Here is a 27948-nt window from a genome sequence, read left to right on the forward strand (position 1 = left end):
CCCCAGAGTGGTATCTCCTGTATACTTTGTAGTTCTTCTGTAGGACTGGAACAGGGTTCAGTTCACATCATCTAATCCTAAAACTAGGGCTGCTGGTATTATACACCACAGCAAACAGTTGGATTCTCCCAGCAGGACCTGAGTAAGGGTCTATCTATATCACACAGTCTAGAGCTACAGCAGTTGGCATCACAAGCCCCTGCATCACTCAGGCTCATACTAGGTTAAGCCTCCTCTGTGGTACCAGCTCCCATACGGGTGCAGTTCAAGTCCCAGCTGTTCCACCTCTGATCCAGCTTCCTGCTAATGGCCTGGGAAAACAGAAGACAGCCCAAGTGCCTGGATCCCTGCACCTACCTAGGAGACCTGGAAAAAGCTCCTGGCTCCAAATCAGCCCTGCTCTGGCTATTGTAGTAGCCATTTGAGGGGTGAACCAGCAATTAAGGAGGGGAAAAGAAAGGGTATCAAAATTGGAAAAGAGGAAATCAAATTATCCATGAACTGGAAAGTTGGGAGCTTCTTCGCACCCAGGACGCTGCACCTGGCGGTCCTAAGGCCGTCACCATGCCACAAAATGAATATATTGAATTACACCGTAAACGCTATGGGTACCGTTTGGATTACCATGAGTGAACCGCTAGATGGAAGACTGAGCTGTCCCTGAAAGTCAGTAACTCTGCTTCTCAAATAAATAAATCTTTAAAAAACAAAACATTTTGTTTCATAGCTTTGTCAAACCAATGGTTAAGAATGTTGTACTACTATAGTTTTAATGATCTGTGATTACTTTAAAATTTACTGTACACGAGTGAAATGTACATTTTTCCATTCAATTATTGTTGACAGTCATTATCTATATTCATAATAAACTAGGTTCTTTTTGGTTTTTACTGTCAAACTTACTCTGAAATATTAGGCCTTTTTACTGTAATATAAACTTAAAATACGTTATTTCAAAAACAAAAAAAAAAAAAAAAGGGAGAAGGAATGAAGGAGGAAGGAAGGCAGGAAGGAAATACCATCTTCTTAGAATTGTATCTATAGATGCCAGTGCTATGGCGGAGCAGGTAGAGCCAATGCCTCCAGTGCCGGCATCCCATATGGATGCCGATTCAAGTCCTGGCTGCTCCATTTCCAATCCAGCTCTCTGCTTTGGCCTGGGAAAACAGAATTAAGATGGCCCAAGTTGCTGAGCCCCTGCACCTGCTTGGGAGACCTAGAGGAGACTCCTAGCTCCTGACTTCGGATCAGTACAGCACTGGCTGTTGCAGCCATTTGGGGGTGAACCAGTGGATGGAAGACTTCTCTCTCTCTCTGCCTCTGCCTCTCTGTAATTCTTCCTTACAAATAAATAAATCTTTTAAAAAATTGTATTTACAAATCACACTGATTATGTTAAAATTAAAATTTTAAATGAAAAGATTTTTATATTTATTATATATAGCCAAAAAGTCTCAAATATAGTTTTAAAAAATTAAAGTACAAATCGAAACAAATTCAACTACAATAAACACAAAGAACTATTTATATTTATTTATAAAATAATCAAGAAGCAAAAATGCAAAAAGATCATCTTGAGAACAGCCACAGAAAACTGACTGTTTACATAAGGGAAATGACAATATAATTAATGGCTGGCTTATCATAAGATAACTTGTGGAGACAGTGGAACATCACCTTTATATAGTGACATCATCCTTCAAAAATGGTGACAAAGATATTTGAAGATAAGCAAAAATTGGGTTTATTGCCAGCAGATAAAACCAAGAGTTTGGAGGGTAGCTGAGGGATAAGGTAATAAAAACACTTAATACAAAAGATTGAAAGAAAGGTGAGGAAAAAAGCAGGATAAATACATCATAATTTTATAAAACCTAGATGAACTTTGTTATAATTAAGACAAAAGAAAGGCCAGCACCACAGCTCACTAGGCTAATCCCCTGCCTGCGGCGCTGGTCCCCCAGGTACTAGTTCCGGTTGGGGCGCCGGATTCTATCCCAGTTGCTCCTCTTCCAGTCTAGCTCTCTGCTGTGGCTCAGGAAGGTAGTGGAGGATGGCCCAAATCTTTGGGCCCTGCACCCGCATGGGAGACCAAGAGGAAGCACCTGGCTCCTGGCTTCGGATCGGCGCTGCACGCTGGCCATTGCAGCCATTTGGGGGGTGAACCAACAGAAGGAAGACCTTTTTCTCTGTCTCTCTCTCACTAACTCTGCCTGTTAAAAAAAAAAAGAAAGAAAGAAAAAGAAGACAAAAGAGAGATTTAATTGAAAATAAAAACAATGATATCTCAAAATAGCCCTAAAACACAGAAAACTTTAAAACAGAAGATTGAGAAGGGGAACTAACCACAAAAACTGTAACCATAACAAGGCTAGAGTGGGGCCGGCACTGTGGCATAGCAGGTAAAGCCACCACCTCTGATGCCAGCATCCCATATGGACACTGGTTCATGTCCCGGCTACTCTACTTCCAATCCAGCTCCCTATTAATGGCCTGGGAAGAGCAGCAGAAGAGGGCCCAAGCGTTTGGGTCCCTGATACCCACAAGGCAGACCTAGATGAAGCTCCTGGCTCCTGGCTCTGGCTTGGCCCAGCCCTGGCTGTTATGGCCATGTGGGGTGTGAACCAGTAGACAGAAGATCTCTCATCTTTCCCTTTCTCTAAACCTCTTTCAAATAAATAAATAAAAATCTTTAAAGAAAAATAACTTTTTAAAAAAGGCTAGTATGCTGTAGGCATTTGGCCTAATGGTTAAGATACCCCAAAGATGCCCAAGTTCCATATTCGAGTACCTGAGTTGGAGACCCAGCTCCACTCCTGATTTCAATTCCCCGCTGATGCAGTTGCTGGGAGGCAGCATGCAACTGCTTAAGAATTTGGGTCACTGTCATCCACATGGTAGCTGGAATGAGTTCCCATCTCCAAGTTTCAGCTTAGTCCAGTTGCAGCTATTGTTGCCATATTATGGCCATTTGGGGAATGACCCAGCAAATGGGAGAGCACTGGCTGGCGCTTGCTCATTCTCTCTCTCCCCAAACCAAGAGAGGAAAGGAAGGAAGGAAAGAAGGGAGGGAGGGAAGAAGATTGGAAGGAAGGGAGGAAACTCAAGAAGGTAGCTAGTATAGTTATGTTATTAACAATCAAGGTAGATTTCAAAGCAAAAAGCATTACCAAAAATAATAAGAAACAATAATGATAAAAGGTTCAACTTATCAGAAACATAAAACTTCTAAAGACAAACTCATAATGGCTACAGATTTTTAAATCTTTCTAACATGATTAGCAAACCGACTTAACAGACTGCAGTAAACTAAATGTTTGTATCCCTCCACAAATTCTTATTGAAATCCTAAACCCTGGGGCCAGTGCTGTGTCATAGTAGGTTAGGCCTCGACCTGTGGTGCCCGCATCCATATGAGCACCGGTTTGAGTCCCAGCTGCCCACTTTTAATCCAGCTTCCTGCTGATAGCTTGGAAAGCAGTGGAAAATGGTCCAAGTGCTTGGGCCCCTGAACTCTCGTGGGAGACCCAGAAGAAGCTCCTGGCTCCTGGCTTCAGATCAGCCCAGCTCTGGCCATTAAGGCCATTTGGGGAGTGAACCAGTGGATAGAAGACCTCTCTGTCTCTCCCTCTGTCTGTAACTCTGCCTCTCAAATAAATAAATAAATCTTAAAAAAAAAAAAAGGAAAAGAAAAAAAAATCCTAAACCCTAATGTGATGGTATTACAAGGAAGGATCTTTGCAAGGTAATTAGGCCCAAACAGTGGAGTCTTCATGAATGGGATTGTTGCCCTTGTATAAAGAACCCCAAAAAGCTGTCTCACACAAGTGAAGATTATAATGAAAAGACAGCAGTTTGCAATCTAGAAGAGGAGTCTCATCAGAACCTGACTGTGCTAGCACCTAGATCTCAGACTTCTAGCTGCTAGAACTGTGAGGAATAAATTTCTGTTGTTTGTAAGGCACACAGTCTACGGTACTTTGTTCAGCAGCCCAAACTATGTCACAATACAGCACTCAAAACTGCAGAATACCTATTCTTTTCGAATACATACATGATATTTACAAAACCTGGACATAAAACAAATAAAAAGGTACCTGATCACATTTAGAGTCAGAGAAATGCAAAATAAAGCCACTTATTAGATATCACTACACACCTCCAAATGGGTTAAATCTAAAGACTGACAATAATAAAAGTATAAAAACTTCCTATAAAAACTTTGCTGATGAAATTACATATTGCTAACTTTAATATCCTCTGCAATTGAACATAACTTTAACTTATAACCAAGGAATTAAACTCTCTACTAATTACTAAATATAAATGTGTACCTGTTTGCCCTAGGAAGCAAGCGCACAGCAACCCACAGCAATATTATTCTTAAAAGCCTAAAGTTGGGAACAAAACTTCATCAACCACAAAATGAATAAATTGTGGGATATTCATATAATATGCTATACAGCAATGATTATAAATGAACTACAGATACAACCAATAACAAAGATAAATCTCACAAGCATAATGCTGGAAAAGAGCCCAGGACTCATTTACATAAATTTAATTTTCGGAGCTATAGAAAAAAAGGTCTAAAATGTGTTAGTAGGTAGTAAGCAATACAAAAAAAAAAAAAAAAAGACTACCACAAAAGGTAGGCTAGAAAGTGGGAGAAGTTTGCTTAGAATAGAGCAATGTGGGGGATCTGACAATACTATAATCTTGAGTAGGTGGTCATTAAGAAATTGTTCACTTTTTAATACTTAAGTGGTATTTTTTCTATGTATTGTTATTTTTTATGCACAGTAAAAATGTTTCAAAACTCAAAATATAACTATTTAAGGTTCTGAATTTATCCCTAAGGCACATATTTTACTCTATAATATATCCTATTTTTATTTTAAGTCATCATAGTTATACAAATGCATGTTTTAAAAATAGGTTTTTTATGAAAAATAGCAAACCACACTTCCCTGAATCGCCCCCTATTTCTAAATAATACATTTATACTGGTATCTTAATTTTTCATTTTAAATCCAAATACCTATTTAAGAACATGATGACTATCTTACAGTATTCCTGTAACTCCTCCAGACTGCATCACTGCCACTTATGAGTTTGGTCAGCTGATTTTTGAGAAGCTGCAAAAAGCAATTCAATGGAAAAACAAACATAATAAACTAGAGAACCACACCTAAACACCTAAAACACAGTGAAACTGTCAAAGAAGTTAGAAGGAAGAAAATAATAAAGATTACAACAGAAATAATTGAGAAACAACAGACAAAAATCATGAAGTCACAAGTTCTTTGAGGGGCCAGCGCAGTGGCATGGGGGTAAAGCCACTGCCTGCAGCATCCCATCTGGGCACCAATTCGAGTCCTGGCTGCTCCATTTCTGATCCAGCTCTCTGCTATGACCTAGGAAAACAGTAGTAGATGGTCCAAGTCCTTGGGTCCCAGCACCCACGTGGGAGACCCATAAGAAACTCCTGGCTACTGGCTTCAGGTCAGTGCAGCTCCAGCCACTGCGGCCATCTGGGGAGTGAACCAGAGGATATGGATGATCTCAAGATCTCAGTCTCAGGGTGTCTCTCTGTCTGTCTCTGTCTGTCTGTCTCTCTTTCTCCCTGCCTGCCTGCCTCTGCTTCTGTGCAACTCTGCCTTTCAAATAAATAAATCTTTTTTTTTTTTAAAAAAAGGGTTCTTTGAACAGATAAAATATGACACACTTTCCTCTAAACTGATTTTAAAAAGATTTTGAATTGCTAGTTGGAATTGAAAAAGATGTCCTAACTAAGGAATACATAAGAAACAAAAAGGATTATAAGGGAAATCTATGACCTGTATGCCAATAAATTACTTAATGTAAATCAAATGGAAAACTTCCTAGAAAACTAAAAATTACCAAAACTATTTCAAGAAGACATAGGAAATACTAACAGACTTACAACAAATAGAGACTGAGTTAGTAATTTAAAAACTCCCCACCAGGGCTGTCATCATGGCATACTGGGTAAGTCACCACCTAAGAAGCTGGCATACCACTGAGCACCAATTCATGTCCCCAGCTGCTACATTTCTGATCCAGCTCTCTGCTAATGACCCAAGAAAAGCAGAAGATGGCCCAGGTACATTAGACCCTGCCATACAAATGGAGACCTGAAAGAAACTCCGGGCTCCTGGCTTTGGCCTGGCCCAGCCCCTGCCATTGCGGCCATCTGGGGAGCAAACCAGTGCATGGATCTAACTCTTTCAAATAAATGAATCTTGAAAAACAAAAACAAAAAACTTCCCACAAAGCAAAGTCCAAGATGATGGCTTCTCTGATAAAAACTGTATTTAAACCAATGTCTAGAATTGACATCATTCCTTTTCAAGCTCTTCCAAAAAATTAAAGAGAAAAAACTTTCCAATTCATTCTATGGCATAAATATGTCACACAAGACATGACAAGAAAACTATAGCCAAATATGCATCATGAATTAAGTTACAAAAATTCCCTGTTTTTTTTCCCTGAAGATATATCATGTAGATCCTTCAGTCCTCCTGTCCCAATCTGAACTACTCACTCTTCAGATTGTCCACATAGTCACTACACTATGAACTGCCTTAACTATCACCCTAAGAATTCTCTTCCTACTATTCCATGGATCCCTCCTCATTTTGTTTCACCCTACCACTTTCGCGAACCCTTTTAGTAACTTCCTAAGGTACAATACATTCTAAGTAAACCTCACATGCTTCATAATTTTGGCCTCCTCCCACACTTGACAGCTTGATAGAGTATAAATTGAAGAGTTTGGAAATAACTTTCCTCTAGAATTTTTAATCTATTATTCCATTATTGGAATAAAATAGTACTTTCTAGTACTACCAATTCCTAATCCCTTTCATATGTTCCACTTCTGAAATTTGTAAGAATATTCCTTTTATTTCTGGTGTCTGAAATTTCACCATGATGTACCTTGATGTTCTTTTTTAAAATCACTATACTGAGCACTATGTAAGACCTTTTATTGTGGAAACTTTATTACTTCTTTGAGAGGGAAGTACAGACAGACAGGAGAGGCAGATTCATTCCTTGAATGCCCACAATCACTGGGGATGGGCCAGTCCTGAAGCCAGAAGCTGTGGATACAACCCAGGTCTCCCAAGTAGGTGGGAATATACCATCACTTGAGCCATCAGCACTGTGGGTACACATTAGGAAACTGGAGTCAGGAGATGAAGCTAGGAATGAAACAAAGTGAAAGGAAGGCCCTCCAACACGGAATGCCAGCAGCTTGACTGCTAGGCTAGATGACCACCCATTCCCTAGAAATTCATTTAGTTGTTCAATTATTCTTAAAATATTTCCTCCATCTGTTTTGTAATTTTTTTCATATGTTAAACCTGCAAGTGTGATCTTCTAATTGTCCTATTTTTCCCCTTATTCCCTTCTCTATTTTTATCTTGCTTTACTGGCGATATTTTATCTTCCGATCTCAAGAATTTAATATTCTAAATTCCAACTTTCCTATTGTTTTGTGTTCTAAATTTCTATAGTGTCTATTAAATATTTCATATTCTAAATTTCCAAAAGCTCTTTAGTATTTTCTAACACACTTTGTTTCAAAAACTTTCCCATCAAATAAAAGTCCAGGACCAGATGGTATCACTGCTGAATTCTACCAAACATTTAAAGAAGTAATCCTTCTTAAATTATTTCAAATAATAGAAGAGGAAAGGAATTTTTCCAGATTCATTCTATGAAGCCAGCATTACCTTGATACTGAAACCAGACAAGGACACACCAAAAAAAAGAAAGCTACAGGCCAATATCCTTGATGAACATAGATGCAAAAATTCTTAATAGCCCCCCAAAAAACACTAATTTAAAAATTCTAGCAAACATTTCTCAAAGGAAAACATACAATGGTCAACAGGAACATGAAAAAATGTTCAACACCACTATGCATCAAGGAAATGCCAATCTAAAGCACAATGAGGGGGCCAGCTCTGTGGTGCAGCAGGCTAACACCCTGGCCTGAAGCACCAGTATCCCACAGGGGCGCCAGTTCTAGTCCCAGCTACTCCTCTTCCAATCCAGCTCTCTGTTGTGGCCCAAGTCCTTGGGCCCCTGCACCCACTTCGGAGACTTGGAGGAAGCTCCTGGCTTTGGATCGGCGCAGCTCTGGCTGTTGCAGCCCACCTGGGGAGTGAACCAGCAGATGGAAGACCTCTCTCTCTGTCTCTACCTCTCTCTGTAACTCTTTCAAGTAAATAAAATAAATCTTTAAAAAAAAAAAAAAAGCACAATGAGACACCATCTCACTCCAATTAGACTGTCAAAAAGACAAAAGATAACAAGTGTTGGCAAGGATGTGGAGAAAAGGGATCACTAATACACTGTTGGTGGAAATGTTAATTAGTACAGCTATTGTGGAAAAGAGTATGGAGGTTCTTCAAAGAACTTAAAAGTAGATCTACCATATAATTCAGCAGTCCCACTCATGGGGACATATTGGAGAAAAATGAAATCCATCTGGCAAAAAGACATCTGTACTCCCATGTTTATTAAGCACTGTTCACAACAGCAAAGAAATGAAAACAACCTAGGTGTCCATCCACGGGACTAAAGAATGGGTAAAGAAAACGCGGTACATATACATAATGGAATATTACTCAGCCATAAAAAGGATCAAATCTTGTCATCTCCAGCAACATGGATGGAACTAGAGATCATTACGTTAAGAGAATAAGTCAAACACAGAAAAGACAAAATATCATACAATCTCACTCATTTGTGGAGTCTAAAAACTCACAGAAGTTTAAAATATAATGATAGTTACAGGAAGCTGGGAAGAGATGAAGAAGAAGTTGATTAACAGGTACTAAGTTAGGAGTAAGAAGTTCTGGTATTCTACTGCACAGTTGGGTGACCACATAATGTAAATATGTGGTACACTTCCCTACCAAAAAATCTGGTAACATAGGATTTTTAGTGTTTTCATCATAAAGAAATGATAAATGCTTAAAGAGTTAATATATTTTCCCTGAATAGACACTACACAATATATACAAGTAATGACACATCACATGCTACCCCATAAATACATAAAATTTTCCAAAGGAATTAATTTTTTATAACAAGTTTTCTTCTTCTATTTCCTTCCATTTCATATTGAAGTTATTCTCAAATGTTGGTATCCTTAATCTCTCAGAGTGAGACACTTAAAAGTTGACTAGAAAGTATGTTAATAAGTAGCCACCACTATAGGTTAGTCATGCAGGGCCATTTCCCTGGTGGATCTCCACCTGGAAGTAACAGGTGACCTTTCTTTCCTGAGCTCATCACTTTGCTGTAACGGGATGAATATTCCATCTTCGGGTAGGAGCCTGACAGCCAGCACTCCAAAAACAAGGGAACGTAAAAGAGGATGGGGACGATTCTCAGTTCAACATGTAGATTTCTACTCAATTCTCCATTTTTAGGTATGATGCCTTAACCTGAGCAGTGCCTAGTGTTCTTAAGCATACAGAACTTCCAGGTAAATGTCAGTGAAGAAATAAATGAAAGGTAACAGATCCTTTCCTGGCACCATAGTGTTGCCTACTTGCTGCACATACTTTTAGTCAATCCTTTCCAAAGCACCTTCAGCCACAGTTCCTGAAGAACTCTAGGGCAGTGTAGCACCAATTCTAGAATTTCCTCAGTGATAACAGAAGGGTCAACTTCCTCTGATCTATAAAATAGTTATCAAGTTACCATCCAGCCCAAAGTCTTACTTCTGCAATCACGCTTCCAGTTTTCTGTGTCCTTAAGAATCTCTACTATCATTCTAATAGGGGTTGACAGCAAAGTAAATGGTTCTGTAATCCAACATGTTTATCTGAACACTCACCTCATCACTTTAGATGTGTAATCTCCTTACTGTCATTTTTAAATAGTATAAAACTTAGGCTCCAGTTCCACATAAAATCATCCAAGTGGTTACTATCAGTTTGGCTTTGATTACACTACACTACAGTTAAAAAAAAAAAAAAAAAAAGACCTGTATAATTCCCCTTATGTAAAATCTCAAGTTCTTTTTGAAGCCTAATACACAACTTTAAAAAAAAAAAAAAAACCATAGGCCAGGCATAAAAGGTTAAGCCTCCACCTGCAGCACTGGCAGCCCATATGGGCAACAGTTCAAGTCCTGGCTTCTCTACTTCTGATTCAGCTCCCAACTAATGGCCTGGGAAAGCAGAAGATGGCTCAAGTAGTTGGGCCCCTGCACCCACAAGGGAGACCCAGAAGAAGCTCCTGGCTCCTAGCTTCGGAATGGCCCAATTCTGGCCATAGTGGCCATCTGGGGAGTGAACCAGTGAATGGAAGACCTTTCTCTCTCTCCGTCTATAACTCTCCATCTCAAATTAAAAAAAAAAAAAAATTTTTTTTTCAAATACAGGAATTTGAAAAGCATTATGTATTCTCTCTTAGGAACAAAGTTTGACATGCCTTTTTAAATAAAACATACTGTTATTCAAAATCTCTATAGCCTTAATTTATATTTATACAATTTAAAAAATTGTGAGGTGAATGAAAATCTCCTAAGACGACTGGTATTATCAGATTCTCTAAAGAAATTCTATTGCATGTCTCACTGTTTTGTTTTGTTTAAGAATTATTTATTTGAAAGAGTTACACGGAGAGGGAGGAGGGAAGAAGGAAGAGGGAGGAGGGAGAGAAGAGTCTTCCATGTGATGGTTCACTCCCTAATTGGCTGCAACAGCAGTAGCTGCACCGATCCGAAGCCAGGAGCCAAGAGCTTTCCCCGGGTTCCCCACACAGGTGCAGGGGCCCACTTGGGCTATCTTTTTTTTTTTTTTTTTTTTTTTGACAGGCAGAATGGACAGTGAGATAGATTAACAGAGAGAAAGATCTTCCTTTGCTGTTGGTTCACCCTCCAATGGCCGCCGCGGCCGACGTGCTGCGACCAGCGCACCGCGCTGATCCAAAACCAGGAGCCAGGTGCTTCTCCTGGTCTCCCATGGGGTGCAGGACCCAAGCACTTGGGCCATCCTCCACTGCACTCCCGGGCCATAGCAGAGAGCTGGCCTGGAAGAGGGGCAACCGGGGCAGAATCCGGCGCCCCAACCAGGACTAGAACCTGGTGTGCCGGTGCCGCAGGCGGAGGATTAGCCTTTTGAGCCGCAGCGTCAGCCTTGGGCCATCTTCTACTGCTTTCCCAGGCCACAGCAGAGAACTGGATCAGAAGTGGAGCAGCCAGGTCTCAAACTGGCACCCCTATGGGATGCTGGCAAGCGCTTCAGGCCAGGGCACTAACCCACAGCACCAGTCCCCGCATGTCTCATTGTTACTTGAGTTTCTTTATCACACAAAATTCAAATCTGATATTGTTTAGCAAATCTAACTTTTCATTAATTACCAAATTCCTTTTTCATTTAATGATCATGGCCTACAATTATCTTGTCATCTCACTTTTTAACTTGCAAATTTTAATTCTTACCATCTTATTTTCAATATTTGTATCATTTTGTTTAAATAAGTGCTACAAAAACAGCACAAATTTGAAATCAATCCTTTAAAGGGATGAAGGACATGGGGGGATGGGGGAAGAAATCAATTTAGATTAAATTTGAAAGCTGTTTAAAGAGTGTATACAGGAAAGTTAAGGAATCAGGCTTGGAAAAATAGATGAAAACCAGGAGAAAATGAGGTAAACAATATTCCACTATAGGAACTGCACCACTGTGTCATTTGTATCACTGTATCCATCTGTATCACTGTTAACAGAATGGCTACTTTTGGACACTGTCTAGACTAAGACTTCTGAAAAGTCACAACCACTAAGGATCTCCTCCACTTCTTCCTTTTATGAGCAGTTTCAGTAGCATCAATGCACTGACAACAGTTTGGCTACCTACTCCCCTCTTTTCAAACTGTTCTCTCTCCTCTTGCATGTTAGAGATTATTCAATGTTTTTCAGCTTACAGAGACTCAAAGCAAACAGGTGAGAGTGGATATATTTCCAAGAACTCTGGATCCACAGAGAGGTCTGAACAGGGGATTCTACTTAAAGAGATTCAGTGCAGAGCTTATAGGAAAACTTCCTGGGGCCCACCCGGTGCAATAGATTAATTTTCCAACTGTGGCACCCACATCCCGTATGGGCACTGGTTCAAGTTCCAGCTGCTCCTTTTCTGATCCAGCTCTGGCCTGGGAAAGCAGTGGAAGATGGTCCAAGTGCTTGGGCCCCTGCACCGGCGTGGGAGACCTGGAAGAAGCTCCTGGCTCCTGGCTTTGGATGGGCTCAGCTCTGGCCATTATGGCCATTTGTGGAGTGAACCAGCAGATGGAACTTTTCTATCTCTCCCTCTCACTGTCTATAACTCTACCTCTCAAGCAAATAAAATCTCAAAAACAAACAACAACAACAAAAAAAACAAACACCTTCCTTATTCCTACACCACTAGTCATCAGGATAATTAGGAAACAGTACATAAGTCTGCTGTGACCCATTCTCACATCATCTATGATGAAATCTCAAATTTCAGTGAAATGAGATCTCAGAGTTCCCAATGACAACAAGGGGCACCCCATTCTCTCTTGCTTTAGGTGGAATGTCCCAAACGGTAACTTGGACAGAGTCTGATAAGCCTCTATTTTACCATGTCCCCAGAAGCATCAATATTAATGCTTCACTAACTGAAGTCAAGCCTATATTAACTATGAGAATAATTAGGGTACCAATTTGTTATAATAAAATTAGTATACTATTTTTAAAATTTTAAAATTCCATTAACTCCCAAACTTCTATTGCCTATTTTAAAATAAGCAGCAAAATGTGTCTATTACTTCTGTAATTTTTCCAATTCTTCTACAAATGATCTTTATGAAACATAATCACACTCAATTTAGGTATCTTTTTTTTTTTTTTTTTTTTTTGGACAGGCAGAGTGGACAGTGAGAGAGAGAGAGAGAGAGAGAGAGAGAGAAAGGTCTTCCACTGCCGTTGGTTCACCCTCCAATGGCCGCCACGCTGCAGCCGGCACATCCCACTGATCCTAAGGCAGGAGCCAGGTGCTTCTCCTGGTCTACCATGCGGGTGCAGGGCCCAAGCACTTGGGCCATCCTCCACTGCCTTCCCGGGCCATAGCAGAGAGCTGGCCTGGAAGAGGGACAACCGGGACAGAATCCAGCGCCCCTCCCCCCCCGCCCGGGACTGGGACTAGAACCTGGTGTGCCGGCGCCGCAGGCGGAGGATTAGCCTATTGAGCAAAGGCGCCGGCCAATTTAGGTATCTTAAAATCACAAACATCTTAAAATCTTAAACATCAAAAAACACTATTTTCCACAAGGAACTACATTTCAAGGATTTTTGTGCCTAAAAACCAGAGTGGTCTAAATGTGACTATCTTTGAAAACAAATACGTATTTAAAAACAAATATTAACACTGGTAGACTACATTATTAATTTCTATTACCTCTTGTTTTCCCACCAGCTCCTTTATCAGACTGTCTCTAAAGTCATGGCAAAAATGTACTTCAATAACTCAAAAATTAACATTACCACTACAAGTTCTCCTTACCATTCATTTCAAATATTTTTTACTTGCAAGTACCAGTAATTAGGAAAACTTCACTACAGCAAAACTTTGTTGCGAGGTGTTACTTATGTTTTCAAACCAAATATATCAGAAAAAAGGCTGATCACATGTTTATTGAAAAGGGCAGTTATCTCAATTACTGTTAATAATTTACATGCAAATTCTTTCTTCAAGTAAATTTGAGTACTATAAAATGATAAAATTAGTTTATTCTAACTCTGCACTACAAAATACTTAGGAGCCACAACAGTTTATGCAATTTATTTTAAACTCTCCACCCTCACCCAATATGCCCATCCCTATCCACCAAGATAATAACCTCTACCTAGCCTTCCTCACTTCAATATCTGTAATATCTGACTGTGAACTTCTTACATACTTCTTGAAGAAATTCTGTTCAGCAATCTAATTTCTAATCCAAACTTCCATAGATTCTTCCAGTTCATGCTACAATCGAGATTTTTCATTACATTCATTTAAAATACACTACTTTAACCAAGAAAAATGTGTGTATATGCCATGATTCCCATATCTGTACTTTTCAACATCCTTTTCTAACTCTGATATTCTCTTCCTTTCCCACCAATCCATACAAGGGGCACTTCAAGAAGTTCATGGATTCAAGCCAGATCTCCCATGTGGGCAGCAGGGACATAAAAACTTGAGCCATCACATGCTGCTTCCAAGGATCTGCAATGCCAGGAACCTAGAATCAGGAACCAGAGCAGGAAATCTAACCCAGATACTATGATATAAGATGAGGCCTTCTTAAATCCAAGGCAAATGCCCACACCTTGAATTTTCTTATTAATGTAATCCTTGTACACTTTTTATGGGTATGCCATGAAATATTTCAACACATGTATACAGTTTAAACTGATAAAATCAGGCAATTAGGAAATTAATTTTCTTGCCTCTGTTTACATCCTAGCAGCTTCTCTTCCAGTTCTTTACATATACATAATACATAACTGTGAACTATAGTCCCTCTCACTATGCTATCGAACACTAAATATATTATTTCTATCTAAAAGTGTTTTGATTAATATTCACTATTTTTTAAAAATATTTATTTATTTGAAGGCAAAGTTAGAGAGAGGCAGAGAGAGAGAGAGAGAGAGGTCTTACATCCACTGATTCACTTCCCAGATGGCCACAAAGGCTGGATCTGGGCCAATCCAAAGCCAGGAGCCAGGAGCTTCTTCTGGGTCTCCCATGCGGGTGCCAGGGCCCAAGGACTTGGGCCATCCTCTACTGCTTACCCAGGCCATAGCAGAGAGCTGGATCAAAAGAGGGCAGTCGGGACTAGAACCAGAGCCCATATGGGTCACTGGCACTGCAGGTGGCGGCTTTCCCCACTATACCATGGTACTAGCACCACTCTTCACTGTTCTAAGGTAGATTTTTCTAAAATTTCCAAATGAGTATTTTAGCCTTTTATACTTCACAAAACCTGTATTGAGAAAAGTTGAAAGGTCCAGCACTATGGCACAGCAGGCAAAGCTGCCACCTGCAGCACCGGCAGCGCCGGCATCCCAGATGGGTGTTGGTTTGGGTTCTGGCTGTTCCACTTCCAACCCAACTCTCTGCTATGGCCTGAGGAAGCAGTAGAGGATGGCCCAAATCCTTGTGCCCCTGCACTCACATGGGAGACCGGGAAGAAGCTCCTGGCTCCTCACTTCAGATAGGCCCAGCTCCAGACATTGCAGTCATTTGGGAAGTGAACCAGTGGATGGAAGACCTCTGCCTCTGCCTCTCTATAACTCTTTCAAAAAAAATTAAAAAGTTGAAAGATGAAGTTTTATTATTTCAAGACAATTATTAAAATTGTTAGACCAAGAGTACATTCAACAAACATTGCATTTCTGCATAATTTACAAAATATATCCATTCTTCAAAACTATGTACACATTCTAGACTGAAAAGTAGTATTTTTGTGGCACAGCAGGTTAATGCCCCAGCCTGCAGAGCCAGCCAGCATTCCATAGGGGCGCTGGTTGGAGTCCCGGCTGTTCCACTTCCAATCCAGCTCCCTGCTAATGTGCCTAAGACAGCAGCATAAAACGGTCCAAGTCCTTGGGCCCCTGCAACCATGTGGGAGACCCGGAAGAAGCTCCTGGCTTCGGACTGGCCCAGCTCCAGCAGTTGTGGCCATTTGGGGAGTGAATCAGCGTATGGAAGACCTCTCTCTCTCTCTGTCTCTACCTCTCTCTGTAACTCTTTCAAATAAATAAATTCTTTTTAAAAATATTTTCATTATCATGTACTTTTTACAGCTTTATTGTAAGTCATACACTATAAGGCTTTCACTGCTCAATACTGATGAACACTAATGCTCCAACTATTAATTCCATTTGGAAAAACACTGATTCAAGCACTAGAAGTAACAATAATAATCAACAACTTTATTTCATTTTGGTTCTCAGTCAACAGTTTCCTCTATCTGGATTTTAATCATTCAAACTTTTGTGCAACTGTCCATAAGGTAATATTCTAGTTACTTGTACACAAATGTCAAAATCCTTCTATTTGAGAGGTACTTACCTGTAAACACAAGTACAACAATTTATTCCCACCTCTCATCCACAATAAGAAAAAAACCAAATACCTTATTAAGCAACCAGAAGCCTCAAAGCTAACTTACGTAAGACCTTGAAGCTACAGTTAGAGAGGCTCCAAAAAGCATCTATATAAGGAGGCAATCTAAGACCTCTTCCACCTACTTCTTGGCTATATGCCTACAGAATACTGTAATGAAATCTAACCAGACAGCTATACTATCAGTGGAGGCAACTCAAATCTCCACATTCTAAGCAAATCTGCAAGACATAAAGCTAACCTCTAACGGGTTAGCATTAATGCCAACAGAAAAATACCTCTACCCTTGGCATAGACCACAGTGGAGAAATAGAGAAAGGCCATGGTACCAACTGCCATCTCATTTGCCTCCAAATTTACACAATGCCAAACAAGGACAAAAAAGAGGGAAACAGATTCAAACATTAACTGTCAATACCCTTGTAAAGGAGGACAAATGTGCCATAAGCAAGTTTTGAAACAAGCAAAACTAATTTATGGTAACACAGATCACAATAGTGATTACTTCTGTGAGGTGAATTAATAGAAGCACAAGGCACATTTTTCAATGCAGAAAATGTCCTCCCTCTACCAGGATCTGGGTAGAAGCTACCTGAGTCTATTTTATATATATAATACATACATACATATATAAATATATATTACATATAATATATAATACACATATATAATATATAATACATATATATATATTCCCTGAATTATACTCATAAGATTTGTATACTTCAGTGTATATCTCTTATACTTAAATGAAATAGTTAAAAACAAGTCACCAATAATGGCCAAATCTATAACCCTTTTCCCAATTCTCATTTTGATCAATCTCCATCACACTAGTAATCACAGAATACCAATATTCCCTAACCAGAAGTCTTTCCCCTCAGAAGATCCAAAAGGCTTCGTTTACTCAGTTTCTTCTAGGATTACTCTGTGTTGTTAATTCAACCATCAAGTGCTCATGGATGAGGCACCTTCCAATATACAATCTACCCACTTACCCAAAACAAATCAAATTTCCTAAACTGGATTTAAGCTACTCTATTATCTAGTTTCAAATTGTATTTTTTTTTTTTTTAAATTTGAAAGTCAGTGTTGGGGGAAAGGAGGAGAGAAAAAGAGAGAGATCTCTATCATCCATCTGCTGGTTCACTCCCCAAATGTTCCCAATGGCGGGGACTGGGCCAGTCCAAAGCCAGGAGCTCCCTGTGGGTCTTCCATGTGGGTGGCAGCAGCCCAAACACAGGGGCCATCTTCTGCAGGCTTCCAGGTTCATTAGCAGGGAGCTGAAGGGGAAGAGGAGAAGCTGGGACTAGAACTAGCATTCTGATATGATGCAAGCATCGCAAGCAGCAGCTTAAGCCTAAACAACACTGGCCCCCATATCTCTTCTTATAATTAGCATCACTTTTTTTTAGTATCTCTTTATTTACTTGAAAGACAGAGTTACAGAGAGAGGGGGTGGGGGAGAGACAGAGAAAGAGAGCATCTTCCACCCACTGCTTCACTCCCCAAATGACCACAATGGCAAGAGCTGGTCTGATCTGAAGCCAAAAGCTTCTTTCAGGTCTTCCACACGGGTGCAGGGCCCAAGGACTCGGGCCATCTTCCACTACTTTCCCAGGCACATTAATAGGGAGTTGGATCAGAAGTACAGCAGCCAGGTCTTAAACCAGCACCCATATGGGATGCTGGTGGCACCTTTACCTCCACACCACATCAGCCCCTCCGATCACTTCTTAATAGGAATATCCTCTTCTTGGCCATTCTTTAAGGTTCAGTTCAATTTCTGCTGTATCCTTTCTAAATACCCCTACAGAACTTAAAATTTGTAACTGCACTGTCCAATACAGTAACCACATATGGCTAGTAGCTACTGAGCACCTAAAGTCTGCTTAGTCCAAATTGAGAGGTACTGTAAGTACACAATACCACTGTATTTTGAAGATTTAATATTGGAGAAAAAAAAAGAATGCAAAATATCACAATCATTTATATTATGGAATGACAGTATTTTGGACATACTGTGCTAAATGATATTTCACTTCCTTTTCTGTAATGTGGCTATAATAAGTTTTAATCGCATTTATGGGTCAACATATTTCTTTGGTCAGTGCTGACCTATAATGTCTATTTATAAATGTCCCATAAATTATCCTTTTTATTCTTTTACTCAGTTATTAAAATGACAAAAACTATGTACATCTATGGTATACATATTTTGAAATATGCATACATTGTAGAACAATTAAATCAAGATGATTAACATAAACACTGCCTCATACTTTTGTAACAAGAACACCTAAAATATATTCTAAAATTTTCAAATACACAATACTAACTAGTCACTATGTCCCACAAATTATCTTTTAATATATGTCATCTTGGGAGCTGGCACAGTGGGTTAAGCTGCTGCCTGCAGTGCCAGCATCCCATATGGGTGCCAGTTCGTGTCCTGGCTGCTCCACTTCTGATCCAGTTCCCTGCTGATGGCCTGGGAAAAGCAGCAGAAGATGGCCCAAGTCTTTGGGCCCCTTCCACCCACATGGTAACAGATGAAGCTCTTGGTTTCAGCCTGGCCCAGTGCTGACCATTGCAGTCATCTGAGGAGTAAACCTCTCTATGTAACTCTGACTTTCAAATAAATATTAAAAATGTATATATATGTATATATACACACGTCATCCTCCCAATGAGTATAAGAGTTCAATATTAAACTAGTCTTTTTTTTAATTTATTTGACAGTAGAGTTATAGACCGTGAGAGAGAGTGAGAGTAAGAGAGAGAGAGAGAGAGAGAGAGAGAACGGTCTTCCTTCCATTGGTTCACTCCCTAAATGGCTGCCTCGGCCAGCACTGCGCAGATCCGAAGCCAGGAGCCAGGTGCTTCCTCCTGGTCTCCCATGCGGGTGCAGGGACCCAAGCACCTGGGCCATCCTCCACTGCTCTCCCAGGCCACAGCAGAGAGCTGGACTGGAAGAGGAGCAACTGGGACTAGAACCCAGCGCCTATATGATATGCAGGCAGAGGATTAACCAAGTGAGCCACGGCGCCGGCCCCTTAAGCTAGTCTTTTATAAATTAAACATTATTAGAAATTAATGATAGTAACTAAATAGGATTTAAGTGTCCATTTAATATTGCTGTATTTCAAAATGTAAAAATGTAAGTTGTTTTCAGAAGGGTATAAATTGTCTACATTTTATTTATATGCAATCTGGAGTTAAATGTCCCAGCAGAAAGGATAGACAGCATGATTAAACCTGAGTAATCCTAATCCCAGAGAGTATTAATTCTGATTAAGCTTGATTTTTTTCATTTCAGACACTCAGTAAAGAACAGCCTCCATTTTGGCCAACATCATTGTACTAATGTGCAGGAGCCAAGACAAAGAGTCTTTATATGTATGAATAAACAATGTGGGAAGTAAGATATCACTTGAAAAGGGGTAGGCAAAAAATGCTTTTATAATGTAAAGTTTAAAATCCAGAGAAAAATCTCACAAATTGAAGAACAAGCTGCCCTCTACAACTTTGTTATGAAGCTTAAAATGTGTGTTTCTCGTGGGTGAAGTAGGTGGTAGAAAGAGGAAATGGTAATTTTAACACTAAATTAGCATACACATATACAAAACAAAGTGTAGAGAGGAAAACAGAGGGAAACGTTTGGGGGAAATGCCCTGACTTAACACTATGCAATGAAAAGATCACATTCCCCTCTTCCATCTAGCTACTGTGCCAACCACTCCTCACTCTCAACCACAGTTCAAATGTATATTACATACAAATATACTCAGCCGCTCACCGCTTTCCCTCTACTTAAGGTCACCATTAGGGTCAGAAGTTTATTAAAGGAGTAAAGAAAATGAAGAAGTAACAAAGCACACATTGGCTGGAAAGTAACCTCACTAAAATGCACTCACTCCCAACTGCATCAGTTCATAAGCACAGCAAGAAAGGGAACACATTTCTAAAATGTAACCTGGTTTCAGGTTTTGCTAATAGAAGTGGAGAAGGCACATTTTGATGCCTGTCTCTCACTATCTTTATAACACTGTCTATATATATATATGGCTTTAAAAGGTATCTTAGTGGAAGTTTACAATTCTAAATTACAAAAGAAAATTTCAAGTTACTGTCAAAATTATCGCTGAACAATAATAGTAACTATTATTCTAACAGCTGTCAATTTCTTAGCATTCACCGTGTGCCAGAAAGCTAAGATCTTTATATGAATTACATAACATAAACCTTAAACCTCTATGAAGATGGTATTACCATAAATCTATTTACCTAGTGATCACACAGCTAAAATTGAACTCTACAAATTCTGCTTTAAGGCTTACACTTTAAACATCACCCCATCTTGCTTCTTAACACACACATAATTACAAATGCAACTGTGATTCTGTATGTGTGTATATGTGTATATAAGTATGCATGGGTTTCAAAATTTTTTGCATAAAAATAAACATTTTAATTCCATTTTTCTATAAACTTTTTTTTTTTTGACAGGCAGAGTGGACAGTGAGAGAGAGACAGAGAAAGGTCTTCCTTTTGCCGTTGGTTCACCCTCCAATGGCCGCCGCGGCCGACGCGCTGCAGCCAGCGCACCGCACTGATCCGATGGCAGGAGCCAGGTGCTTCTCTTGGACTCCCATGGGGTGCAGGGCCCAAGAACTTGGGCCATCCTCCACTGCACTCCCTGGCCACAGCAGAGAGCTGGCCTGGAAGAGGGGCAACCGGGACAGGATCGGTGCCCTGACCGGTACTAGAACCCGGTGTGCTGGCGCCGCAAGGCGGAGGATTAGCCTAGTGAGCCGCGGCGCCGGCCATCTATAAACTTTTTGAAGTTCCCTGATACATAGTGTGAGTATGTGTGTGTGTGTGTAAAATATTAAGTCAGTAGTAAGCAAAAGGCAATTAATTTCAATTTTGCCACACATTTTATCCATTGGCACATACCAGTCAACAGAAAGGCGTGAATCACTCTGTCACTAAAAATGATGATCTGAAGTACTAGTTATATTTAACACCTTCCTCAAGAAGCTGATAAAAGTAAATAATAAACACGATAGACAAAAGGATTAAAAGATTACTTATTTTAAAATATTAGATTACTAATATGTAAAATACTTTAATCCTAACACTTTATTGGACATTTTTAATTACAATCAACTGTTTGGCTCATGAAATATAAACATTTATGTTTTAAAATATGTACAAATAATCTTTAATCAACTTCAATGCTACAAGTCTCAAGGAGCATACTTTCCAAGAATCCCAAATGAAATAGGAAGGCTACAGCTTGCAGACAGCAGAAGCAGGAAGGGATAATAAAAAGGAGATCTCTTCAAAAAGCCTCAGTTCAGTCTCACTTTCCCCCATGCAAGAAAAGCATGAAATACTGCTGCTTCTGCTTTGGCAGGACCCTCCTCTTCTTTTTCTTGAAAATTCTCATGTTTCTCCTCCTAGAAAGTTATCATACAAGACTTTTGTTCTTGATAATCTCTGATTGCCAAAGGATTTACCTTGGACTTAAGAGTAGGGAAGCACACCAACTCTCCAATACTCACATAGGAGTTCTCAGTTAACTTCAAGAAGGATAGTACCTTCACAGTTCAACTTAAGCAACAACTGAGAAACAAACAGTGGAGCACCTAAGGCCTTGGGGAGGGGACCATCTTTTCCAAGGGGACTCTACCTTTCTCTGGGTCTCCTGTCCTATTTCTTTTGAGAAGGAAGAGGAGAAATACTTTGGCCAACCAGCAGGGTGAGCTAGTGCTAGATTCAGTTCCATAACTCTCAATTCTCTGAAAACTCAAAGGTGTAAATGGCTTGCAATATTAAGAGCAGCTATTTCCCTCTAAATAAACCTGAATTCAATACCTCACTTCTGGCAGTGTTCCAGTTAATGCTACAAACTCATAGTTTTCTCAATATTTATAGATTATCCATGTACAAAACAGACATCTTTTCTATAGCAAAGAAATTAATGAAAAACACCAAATCTTTTGAGTATCTATCCAAAGTATTATAGCATCCATCTTTATTTTTGTTTTATTTCAGAAGACTACAACTTTAAAAATATTTGTTAACTTTTTAAAAAAAAAAGGTTTCTAAAATTAGTGTTCTCAAGATTAGGGCTGGTTAATTCAACATACCGATTTCTGTATTTCCTGCAAACTGCCTGAAGATCTGACTGAAAAGCAGTCCCGAGAAAAACATTCTCCCAAGAATAAGATACACTCTTTTCCTTCCAGCATCACATTCTTTAAATATTAAATAATTCCAAACACTGACAGTGTTTTGGGGATGAAAGTGAATCTGAACTTTCTATAAATTGGAGATATCCCCCATCATCTTGTGACTCTCCTTGAGACTTTATTTTCCCCTCCTGCTACCTATTACAAGTCTCAATGCAACCAAATCTCTCCCTCTTGTAACCTGAATGACGAATTAAATCTGGAAAATGTTTAGCTCTATAGGTGACAGATTTTTATCATTACAAATAATCTGAGAGTAACCCTAGTTAACACAAAACCAAAATAATTCAATCCACTCACAAACTGTTAAGAACTATGAAAGTTTCTCAACTCTTTAGAAAAGTCAATAAGGCAAAAGCACCTTTAATTGACCCATGAAAGCGTTACAACCTTGAAACAATGTAGCCATTTTTGCTAAATCTGCTATCCAAAGAAGTTGAACATCACTGTAGGACACCACCATTCATGACCTTCCTGCTTGTTGCGTGTCTAAGGGACATTACAGATCTACCACTCAGTAGGAGTACTAAATCTTAGACAGCTGTTTTAAACAGGAGCAACCTGAGTGGCGTGTTCATTTACCTAACCAAAACAGCACAGCAAAACGAAAGGCACTTGCACCACTGTTTGCAGCATTTATCTCACTTCTCATGCAACTCAACACGCCATCAAGGCAGTTATTTCAAACTTCCAAGCAGTTTATCTAGTTGCTGTTGTTTTTGAATTTTTAAAACATCTGGGCCAAGAAAGCTTTTGGAAAATTTCAAAATTCAAAAACGACAATGCTCTGAAATTTCTATATTTCACATCGGAATTTGTTTCACTGTAAATCACTTTAAAAATTAGGTCACACACACTAGCATTAAACAGTTAACTTACTGTCACAGGAGTTCTTGCTAATGTAATTGTATTTAATTAACAAGGATTCTCAGCAACACTCGTTTCATTTTTTAGCCATTATTGGTTGAGTAGTTGCAGTATGTATGACAAGTGAAAACAGCAATGAGGTAGAAGCTGAAAGAAAATTTTCCATTATGCCACTAATAATAATCACTAATGATAATTGATTATTAATGAAAGGCAGGTAAGGACAGTTGCTCTTTGAGATTTTTTCCACTGTAAAACTGATCAAGGAATATACTCTGCTAACATTAATGTATCTCCCATTTACTAATAGAAGATAGTGCTCTATTAGGAAAAACTAACTTAAAAAGAGAAGCTACATATCTAAAAAAAGAAACAAGGAAAATGACTGTTTTAAGTAATGGTGAAAAGTTCAAATTTCAATTTGAACAGAGATCCAAACAAAGTTAGTGCTCTCAATGTGTTTAAATATCCCTTCAAGTAATTTTGTTGTTAACGGCAAAAAGAAAATATTAACTGTTTCAAAATTTTGTGCTTCGCTATCAGTCAATATCAATATAAAGTACGATATTAGTGCGGTATAACTTTAAATTGCTAGAAATCCAAGAACTCAAATCACCTCGATTTTACCAGTGGCAGGTAGACCTACCACTGCATTAATGCTAGTCAAACCTTCATGTTTCACCCATTAAAATGATTCGTTAGCTAACTTATAACCTCAATATAAAACTAGTTTTTCTTACCCAACCTACATGGTTGCTGCCATCAAGTTCCCTGGATACTTACACATGGCACTGAAGGTAAAATAGCAGGCTTCCTTTCCTTGCGGAACTCGTCTATTTTTTGAAATGCTTTCTTCTTGTGGGACCAAAAGAATGTAAGTACAGTAAACTTACTGCAGGGAGGGAATTCACGATTAAGGCAAATCTAATCTATCATCCAGATGCAAAAGGCTGGGCCTTAGTCAGGACCGGCCCAAACAGGCGGATGGTGTTTTGGTATTTCCGTTGAAATTATCAACTTGTATACAACACAGGACCATCATTTCAAGCCTCTAACCGTGTTGATCCCCGGGTTGAGCAAAATGATCACACAAAATCTCAAGTCTAAATAGAAAAGTTTTGTAACAACTCTATTTACGTAAAAATTACTTCAACAGTTCGAGAAAAACTTTTCCACCTATGTTGCTAAACCATGGATGGATCCCAACACGAGAGTCGTCTGCGGAAGTCTCGTAACAAGAAACCTTTAGCTCCACCACCTAAGTCTCCAATCACTGAGAAGGGTCGGGGGCAACTCATCTTCAGGTTCACGGGAGGAGTGGAGCACACCTGCTCTCCTCTGGCAGAGAGTAAGCTCCCAGGGACACAAAGGCCAGGGAATCAGACCTGGAGAGGCAAAAAGCTTTAGCTGGACACCCACCAAGCCCCTGGCAACCCAACACTTCGAACGATTTACCTCTTGCTGTTACTTCCCGGGCACCTAGCGGCATGAGATCTTGCAGAACGGGGGAGGGGGGTGAGGGGAGGGCTATGCGGTCCAGTCCCAAATCAGGGGAGGGGTGTGTACAGTACTGCCAGAGCCGGCGCTTCTGGCCAGGGCCGAGCAGCCTGGAAGAGAGGGGCTGGTGACTGCTCTGGGACCGCCCCGTTACCCAGTGCATTGCAATGGCGACCGCCAGGCTCCTCAAGCCGCCTGATCTGGGCCCCTTTCCCCTACCGCTCACTGGCTGCTCGGCTTCATGTGACTAAACAAAACCCCCAAGTCTAGCGCCCAGCTCAGCCCCTTTGTGTCCGCTACCGGATCCTCCGACGCCGCGGCGGAAAAGCCCCCCCACCCCCGCCTCCCGTCGAGTCCCGCCCCGCGGCGGCGGCCGCCGCTCACCTCAGGCTCCGCGGCCCCCCGCGGCCGCCGCCTCCCCGAACCCAGGGCCCGGGCTCCTTGTGTAGCACCAACTCCGCCTCCTCGGCCGCCGCCGCCATCTTAGCCTGTGCGGCAAAATGCGTCCTTTTGGATGGTTGGGACCCAGCCTAGGGCGTAGCTCCCCGGGCCCGAGCGCCGGAGGCCGGGTCCCCCAAGTTCTTCCGCCACCCTCAGTCTCGCCGCCGCCACAGCCCAGAGGCCCGAAACCCACTCGGGCCCCAGCTACCCCGACCAAATAACCCCTGAAACTCACAGTTTGGTGCCGTGTGCGTCAAACCGGGGCGACGTTGGGAGCGCGCGGCGTCCCCGCGTCACACGCCGCTCTGTACGCTACTCGGCTCCAGCGGCCCCCCTCCGCTCCCCGCTTTTCGCCTCCGGCCCCGGTTCCCACGGCGCAGGCGCGCTGCTTTCCCGCCTCTGCCGGGCTGCGGGCCGCGGGGGTGGCCAGCGAGGCGCTCCTGGGCAGCTTGGCGCTGGTGGAGCGTCTGGGCCAATTAGGCAAACGGGGGCAGCAGAAACACTGCACCACTGTTCTCGGGTGCCAGAAACCAAACAAGGTCACCTCCCCCAGCGCTGACCTAATCACTCCCAGGGAGGTTCCCGCCCCAAAGTAGGCACGCTCCAAATATGGTGGTGCCCAAACTCTGTGAGACCCAAACACCAAGCATGCCTAGGCCCTTTAAGGTGGAACAGGCCCATGGTTGATTTCCACGATCACGAGCGTGCCGAAATCCTTTGCATTTTTCTCCTGTTGAGGAAAACGGCTACGGAACGCAGGGTTTACCAGTCACAGCTGTGGAGAATAGCAGAGAGGTTTTTAGGATCTTAAGGAACCAACTGTTAGATGCTTGAGGGCCGGGCAAAGCCTCAAGTGGGGCATCTGAATTACCAGGCCAGCCTACCCTAAAAGATGCCCTGGTCGGAACCAGTTTGTCTCTAGGAGAATACTTTCTCCCAGCATTAGAGAAAGTGCCACGGTTTTCCCAAAGTTATGTAGGAAGCACCTGACTGCTAGTTAACCCTTCAAAGAATCAGTAGGTCCCAAGAGGGTTCTGGAACGCTTCCTTTTAACTAGCGTTCGCCACAGGATTCTGACCAAGAAACACTGATTAGGGACTATTCCCTTTGCTTTTGAACTGAACAAAGAAGTTGAAACAAGAAGTTGGTAAGGTGTTAACGATGAACTCAATCTACTAGTCCTGTCATCAGAAACTGGCTTCTCTGAACCTCCGTTTCCTCACTTCAAAGTGGAAAAATCAAAAAGTATCAAAAATTATCATAAACTGTGCTCCTCCAAACCCTCAAGATGCTATTGGCATTCAGAGGAATACACCATAATTGTATTTATTTGGTAAGAATGAGAAATAGTCTCTTATAGGATGGTACCTTGATTGGCAGCAAGCATGAGTGTAAACAACGGATACCTGACTAAATACACTAATTGCTTATTCATTATATGGCTAATACTCTGGAATACTGGCTATGTATCAAGCACTTTTCTCATTTGTTCAATTTTGTTACATCTAATGAGGCAAAGAGAGATTGGGTAACTTCCTCAAAGTCACAGCTCTTTGGACTTCGTCAAAATGCAAATGTTCCCTCTTTGCTAACAGAAAAAACTGTGTATATATGTTCAGCCAATGGATGGGGGTGCCCTTTGGATCATTCCGTTTGCAGAAGCCATTAAAACTGGACATTCTCAGCTTATTGAACTTACAACAAACAAAAACATTATGCAGGGCATTGTTACAGCACAGCAGGTTAAGCAGCCGCTTGCAATGCCTGCACTAACGATCCAGCTTCCGGATAATGATCCTGCCAGGCAGCAGATGATGGCTTAAGTGCTCGGGCCCCTGCTACACATGTGGAAAGCCAGAATGGAGTTCCTGGCTCCTGGCTTCCACCTGGCCCAGCCCTGACTGTTGTGGGGAGTGAACCGGCCGATGGAAGATAGATGGAAGATTCTCTCTCTCTCTCTCTCTCTCTCTCTCTCTCTCAATCTTGCTAAAAAATATCATGCACTATGGAAATTCTATTACAACAAAAGCAGTTACCAAGACCAACAACAAAAGTGTTGTAAATGTTCACCACTGATGGATCACACTCCAAGCAAATAGAACCATTTAGAACTCAGCGTGATCAGTAACTTGTCTCTAATGAAGCGTCTGTTAGTGCTAGAACTTGGCATCTGAACTATACTACTATAGAAGTAATAATGGTAGAAGTAATGGCATCAAATTTTTAAAAATTTGAGAGGCAGAGAGATGGGGACAGAGAGAGGAAGCTCCCAATGACTGGTTCACTGGCCAAATGTCCAAGTTGAGGGGAGGAGGGACCTAAGCCAGGAGCCACAAACTCAATCACAGCGGTGCTAGGAACCCAATCATTTGAGCCATCACTGCTGCCTCCCAGAATCTGCTTTAGCAGGAAGCTGGTGTCAGGAGCTAGAGCTTGATAAGTGAACGCAGGTACTCTGACATGAGATGCCAGTGTCTTAACAGCTAGGCTAAATGTCTGCCCCTGTAGCAGCAATTCTAAAAGTAGAAGTAGTAATAGTCGATGAAACTGTTTATAAGCAAAGTAGTTCTCAGAACTCACTATGAGTGGAAGAAAATATAAGAACAGAAAACTTGACTAAAGTAATGCAATATAAAAAATAATAAAGGCAGTTGGAAAAATCCAAGGACCAATACATAATTCACTGCCGA

The 27948-nt window shown here is 40.9% G+C and overlaps 1 protein-coding gene across 13 annotated transcripts in view; it reads right to left on the bottom strand.

Annotated features, from left to right (window-relative positions):
* The window catches only part of ZNF644 (zinc finger protein 644), a 105605-nt gene extending 79861 nt beyond the window's left edge, over positions 1–25744 (bottom strand). For 4 of the 13 annotated variants that reach the window (XM_062191718.1, XM_062191719.1, XM_062191711.1 and 1 more), the window contains exons 1-2: positions 25494–25744; positions 24104–24705 (exon numbers count right to left, since the gene is read on the bottom strand). The gene's annotated coding sequence lies outside the window, so the exon portion shown is untranslated. Of the gene's footprint in view, positions 1–24103; positions 24706–24775; positions 25055–25201; positions 25471–25493 lie in introns of those variants that run through there. The other 9 variants (XM_062191720.1, XM_062191714.1, XM_062191721.1 and 6 more) reach the window with 7 other exon arrangements.
* Positions 25745–27948: the final 2204 nt, after the last annotated feature.

This window comes from Lepus europaeus, chromosome 5 (assembly GCF_033115175.1).
Source record: "Lepus europaeus isolate LE1 chromosome 5, mLepTim1.pri, whole genome shotgun sequence".
NCBI lineage: Eukaryota > Metazoa > Chordata > Mammalia > Lagomorpha > Leporidae > Lepus > Lepus europaeus.